Source organism: Triticum urartu, chromosome 3 (assembly GCF_003073215.2).
Source record: "Triticum urartu cultivar G1812 chromosome 3, Tu2.1, whole genome shotgun sequence".
In the NCBI taxonomy this organism is placed as follows: Eukaryota; Viridiplantae; Streptophyta; class Magnoliopsida; order Poales; family Poaceae; genus Triticum; species Triticum urartu.
In genome coordinates, this window is record NC_053024.1 from 536686711 (window position 1) to 536693966 (window position 7256).

Consider the following 7256-nt stretch of genomic DNA (forward strand, 5'->3'; position numbering starts at 1 on the left):
CTAGCAAGCAACTGCAACTACCAAAGATCATTAAGGTAAAACCCAACCATAGCATTAAGTATCAAGTCCTCTTTACTCCCATACGCAACAACCCCCTTACTAGGGTATAAGTTTCTGTCACTCTCGCCACCCACCATAAGAGAATCATGAACATATTGCAACACTCTACAACGGGGATCTCTCACGTTTGCGTGAAACGGAGGTCACCATAGGACAACACCAAAATAAAATATGCAACTCAAACCAATCATGATCATCAATCAACCAATAGGACAAAACAGATCTACTCAAACATCATATGATAACCACATATCATAGGATAATAATATATAGTGTTGAGCATCATGTTTAAGTAGAGAATTGCAGCTGGAATAGAGAGGTTACACCGCTGCATAGAGGGGGAGAAAATTGGTGTTGACGGCAGCAAGGTTGTTGATGTAGATCGCCGTCATGATCCTTGCCCCGGCGGCACTCTGGTGCCACCGGGAGAGAGCGGGAGAGAGCCCCCCTCCTTATTCTTCTTCCTTGGCCTCCCCCCTAGATGGGAGGAGGGTTTCCCCTCTGGTCCATGGCCTCCATGGCAGCGGAGGGGCGAGAGCCCCTCCGAGATTGGATCTGTCTCTCTGTTCTCTTCTGTTTTGCGTTCTTGTTTTCTGGCCCATCACCATTTCTTAAATATCCGAAGATCCGTAACCCCGATTGCGCTAAAATTTTAACAAGGTTTTTTTTTCCGGATATAAGCTTCCTTGCGGCCGAAGAAGAGCCCCAACCGACTTACGGGGTGCACACTCAGCACCACCGCGTGCCAGGGGGTAGGTCGCACCCTGGTGGGTAGTGGAGGCCGTGGGCCTCTGTTTGCATTAATTCCACGTCCCAAAAATCACATATATTCTAAAATAATTCTCCGTAAATTTTTATCATGTTTGGACTTCGTTTGATATGGATATTATGCGAAACAAAAAACATGCAACAAAAAGGAACTCACACTGGGCACTAGATCAATATGGTAGTCCTAAAAAATAATATAAAATGTTGCCAAAAGTATATAAAAGTTGTATAATATTAGCATGGAACAATAAATAATTATAGATACGACGGAGACGTATCAGCATCCCCAAGCTTAATTCCTTCTCGTCCTCGAGTAGGTAAATGATACAAATTAAAGATAAATTTTTTATGTGGAATGCTACCTAGCATAATCTAGATCATATATCTAATCATGATATGAATATTAAGACACAAGTGATTCAGCCAAAATTATGCCATGACTTGTTAGAATTGCTCTATATACTTCACTTAAATGTTTATGAGCTATGGAATTGCTCTAGTGCTTCACTTATATCTTTTTGAGCATGGTGTGCTTTAGTATTTTTGAAGAAATGCTCTCTTGCTTCACTTAGATTTATTTGAGAGTTAGTAAAATTTTCAAGAAATTCTCTCTTGATTCACTTAAATTAGTTTGAGAGAAAGAAAAATATGCTCATGATCTTCAATTACATTTGTTTTAGCTTATCAAAAGCAACACATAAAAATTAGTTCCAAAGTGATAGATATCCAAGAAGAATATAATAAAAACTTTCATGAAGATCATTGGACAAAATAAACTTGATTATTTGTAATAGTTTTGAGATATGACGATGTGATATGTGAGTCATGTTGATGAGTAATTATGCTTTAGTAAGAATATTGGTGTTAAGGTTTGTGATTCCCTATGCAAGCACGAAAGTCAATAGTCATCCAATGAAATTACATCCTACTTGTGGTGCATTATTCGGTGTTAATTATGCTCAATGCTCGCTTACGAGATTATTCGTTTCTTGGTTGGTCGATTCTCAATCTTTTGCTGGCCTTCATTTTGCACTAAGTATGATCACTACTTGTGCATCCAAAATCCTTTAAACCAGTTTTGCCACATGAGTCCACTATACCTACTTATATGCGGTATTCTTTTGTCGTTCTAAGCAAATTTGTATGTGTCATCTCTAATTTTCAAAATAAATTTCTCTTTTGTGTGCTCGTACCGCTCATGAGGCGGTGAGAGGTGGCCAATATTTTCCATGCTAGATGTATTATTCTCACGATGAGTGTTTATTCACTTGTCATTACACGAGAGTAAGGCAAAGGTATTAGGGATGCCCAGTTTCGAAATGAGAAATGAATTTACTTTATGTTGTCGAATAATAAATTCCTTGGAAGGTGTTGGTATGGAGGGCACCCGTGGATACGGTTAGCTATGGAAAGTGAAAGTATGGTGGAAAAAGGAATAAACTTTATTTTCTGTTTGGGAACCACCTATGATATATCTAGCATTGAAAGTGTTGGGAGCTATAAGTCGTTTTCGTTGGTGGGAAAAATATGCGTCTCAAAATGTTTTTATCTCTCAATTTTCGCTTTGAGCTCTGACACCTCTATAAATCCCTACTTCCCTCTGCGAAGAGCTTTTCTTTTAATTTATGAAATTTCTATTTTTATTTGAGTCTCCATCATCATTTCTTATAAAGCACCAGCTAGGGGGGGGGGCACTATGGTCGTACTTGAGCATTGGGTGTAGCTAATATGCGAGTGTGTTTCATGAATGGATCAATGATTGAGCATGATGGGCTAGGGATAACTTATTTTAGCGTTGATATTTTGAAAGACATGGTTGCTTGTTGATATGCTTGAGTATTTAAGTCACATGTCAAAACTAGACTATTGCTTTGAACCATATAAAAGTCCAAATGTCCATGCTATAAAGAAAAGAATATGAGATGGCATGTTAGGCAGCATTCCACATCAAAAATTCTGTTTTTATCATTTACCTACTCGAGGACGAGCAAAAATTAAGCTTGGGGATGCTGATACGTCTCCAACGTATCTATAATTTTTTATTGTTCCATGCTGTTATATTATCATTCTTGGATGTTTTATAATCATTTTATATCATTTTTTGGTACTAACCTATTGACATAGTGTCAAGTGCTATTTGCTGTTTTCTGCATGTTTTTTACATCGCAGGAAATCAATACCAAACGGAGTCCAAACGCAGCGAAACGTTTTGTGGATTTTTTTGGACCAGAAGACATCCAGTGGGCCGGAGAAGCGCCTGGGGGGGTGCTTTGAGGGGAGCACAACCCACCAGGGCACGCCTGGAGGCCTAGGCGTGCCCTGGTGGGTTGTGCCCACTTCGGGTGCCTCCCGAACCGACTCTTTGCTCTACAAATACCCCCAATATTCCAGAAACCCTAGGGGAGTCGACAAAAATCAATTCCAGCCGCCGCAGAGTCCAGAACCACCAGATCCAATCTAGACACCATCATGGAGGGGTTCATCATGCCAATTGGTGCCTCTCCGATGATGCGTGAGTAGTTCTTTGTAGACCTACGGGTCCGTAGTTAGTAGCTAGATGGCTTCCTCACTCTGTTTTGATTCTCAATACAATGGTCCTTTGGAGATCCATATGATGTAATTCTTTTCCGGTGTGTTTGTTGGGATCAGATGAAATTTGAGTTTATAATCAGATCTATCTTTTTATCCATGAAAGTTATTTGAGTCTTCTTTGATCTCTTACATGCATGGTTGCTTATAGCCTCGTATTTCTTCTCCGATATTTGGGTTTTGTTTGGCCAACTTTATCTATTTATCTTGCAATGGGAAGAGGTGCTTTGTGATGGGTTCGATCTTACGGTGCTTGATCCCAGTGACAGAAGGGGAACCGACACGTATGTATCGTTGCCATTAAGGATATAATAAGATGGGGTATATTTCTACATAAATAGATCTTGTCTACATCATGTCATCGTTCTTATTGCATTACTCTGTTTCTCCATGAACTTAATACACTAGATGCATGCTGGATAGAGGTCGATGTGTGGAGTAATAGTAGTAGATGCAGGAAGGAGTCGATCTACTAATATTGGATGCGATGCCTATATAATGATCATTGCCTGGATATTGTCATGATTATTTGAAGTTCTATCAATTGCCCAACAGTAATTTGTTTACCCACCGTTTGCTATTTTTCCTGAGAGAAGCCACTAGTGAAATCTACGGCCCCCGGGTCTCTTCTTTTATATATTTGCCTTTGCGATCTATTTTATTTGCCTTTTATTTTCAGATATATTAAACCAAAAATACCTTGCTGCACTTTATTTTATTTGGTGTTCAATCTATGAATTATTACAACTCTCTCACGTCCGTTTGCCAATTTCTGGCACCGTTACCTGAAAAGGATTGACAACCCCTTTAACACGTCGGGCTGCGAGTATTTTTATTTGTGTGCAGGTGCTGTTTACGTAGTGTTGCTTGGCTCTCCTACTAGTTCGATAACCTTGGTCTCATCACTAAGGGAAATACCTACCGTTGCTGTGCTGCATCATCCCTTCCTCTTTGGAGAAATACTGCCGTAGTTCTAGCAGACATCAGCAATCCCTTCATGGTCACGAACAAGAGTGAGATCTAATAGAGATACATATAAAAGACAAACAAAAAGGCAAACTAAAGTAAATATAAAGAAATTGAAGCAAGGTATTTTTTTGGGTTTTTTGGTTTATACATATGAAAATATATGATGAAAAATAGACCCGGGGGCCATAGGTTTCACTAGAGGCTTCTCTTTTGAAGATAACATACGGTGGGTAAACAAATTACTATTGAGCAATTGATAGAAAAGCGCAAAGTTATGACGGTATCTAAGGCAATGATCATGAATATAGGCATCACGTCCGTGTCAAGTACACCGACTCCTGCCTGCATCTACTACTATTACTCCACACATCGACTGCTATCCAGCATGCATCTAGAGTATTAAGTTCATAAGAACAGAGTAACTCCTTAAGCAAGATGACATGATGTAGAGGGATACACTCAAGCAATATGATATAAACCCCATCTTTTTATCCTTGATGACAACAATACAATACGTGCCTCACTACCCCTTCTATCACTGGGAGAGGACCGCAAGATTGAACCCAAAAGTGAGCACCTCTCCCATTGCAAGAAAAACCAATCTAGTTGTCCAAACCAAACCGATAGTACGAAGAGAAATACAAAGATATCTTAACCATGCATAAAAGAGTTCAGAGAAGACTCAAATAATATTCATAGATAATCTGATCATAAATCCACAATTCAACGGATCTCAACAAACGCACCACAAAAGAAGATTACACCAGATAGAACTCCAAGAACATCGACGAGAACATTGTGTTGAGGATCAAAGATAGAGAAGAAGCCATCTAGCTACTAGCTATGGTCCCTTAGGTCCATGGTAAACTACTCATGCTTCATCAGAAGGGCGGCAAGGTTGATGTAGAAGCCCTCCGTGATCGAATCCCCCTCCGGCGGAGTGTTGGAAAAGGCCCCAAGATGGGATCTCACGGGAATAGAAGCTTGCGGCGGCGAAAAAGTATTTTTGGTGTTCCCTCTGTTATAGGGGGAATATTTGAGGATTTATAGTGCTGAGATTAGGTCAAGACGGTCCATGAGGGGCCCACAAGCCAGGGGGCGCACCCCCACGGCTTGTGGCCGCCTCGTGGGTCTTCTGGCCTCCTCTCCAAGTCTCGTGGGTTTCTTCTGGTCCAAGAAAAATCACTGTAAAGTTTTATTCAGTTTGGGCACCGTTTGATATTCCTTTTCTGTAAAAGTCAAAAACTAGGAAAAAACATAAACTGGCACTGGGCTCTAGGTTAATAAGTTAGTCCCAAAAATAATATAAAATATCATATTAATGCATTTAAAACATCCAAAAAAGAGAATAACATAGCACAGAACAATAAAAAAATTATAGATACATTGGAGACATATCATCAAACAGTACGGCGAATCGGCTCGGCAATTCTGGAACCAGTTTTGACCAAAAAGAACCAGATAGTCGACTGTCCCGACGCTGAAGCCATAGCCGCATTCAGACACAGTATCCGGGATGAACGGCTTGCATGCCAGCTCGGCTAGGATAAACCGAGGACAATGGTGGCTCTCACATCCCTCATGACCCGCTTTTATGAGGGCGAAGATAGTTGGTTGGCTCGCAGAAGCACCAACCCAGAAGACCCCGGCACTTTGGAAGTCCGGGATGACAACAGAAAGCCACATCGCAATAAAAGTAAGCATTGACATAACAGCGCCGAGGCTGATGACATGATAGTAAATGCCGGATTTCATAATTCCAAGTCAGGGCCGCGAAAGAAGCCCTCTAAAGGAAACCAAGATGGACCCACTAAGTTGGATGTTATCCTGGATAGGCCATGCCAAATGAAGGAAATATGCCCTAGAGGAAATAATAAAGTTGTTATTTATATTTCCTTATATCATGATAAATTTTTATTATTCATGCTAGAATTGTATTAACCGGAAACTTAGTACATGTGTGAATACATAGACAAAGAAAGTGTCACTAGTTTGCCTCTACTTGACTAGGTCGTTGAATGATGGTTATGTTTCCTGACCATAGACATGAGTTGTCATTTGATTAACGGGATCACATCATTAGAGAATAATGTGATTGACTTGACCCATCCGTTAGCTTAGCACGATGATCGTTTAGTTTGTTGCTATTGCTTTCTCTATAACTATACATGTTCCTATGACTATGAGATCATGCAACTCCCGAATACCGGAGGAACACTTTGTGTGCTACCAAACGTCACAACATAACTGGGTGATTATAAAGGTGCTCTACAGGTGTCTCCGATGGTATTTGTTGAGTTGGCATGGATCACGATTAGGATTTGTCACTCTGATTGTCGGAGAGGTATCTCTGGGCCCTCTCGGTAATGTACTTCACTATAAGCCTTGCAAGCAATGTAGCTAATGAGTTAGTTACAGGATGTAGCATTACATAACGAGTAAAGAGACTTGCCGGTAACGAGATTGAACTAGGTATTGAGATACCGACGATCGAATCTCGGGCAAGTAACATACCGATGACAAAGGGAACAACGTATACCGTTATGCGGTTTGACCGATAAAGATCTTCGTAGAATATGTAGGAATCAATATGAGCATCTAGGTTCCGCTATTGGTTATTGACCGGAGACATGTCTCGGTCATGTCTACATAGTTCTTGAACCTGTAGGGTCCGCACGCTTAACGTTTGGTGACGATCGGTATTACGAGTTTATGTGTTTTGATGTACCGAAGGTATTTCAGAGTCCCGGATTTGATCACGGACATAACAAGGAGTCTCGAAATGGTCGAGACATATAGGTCGATATATTGGAAGCCTATGTTTGGACATCGGAATGGTTCCGGGTGAAATCGGGAGTATACCGGAGCAC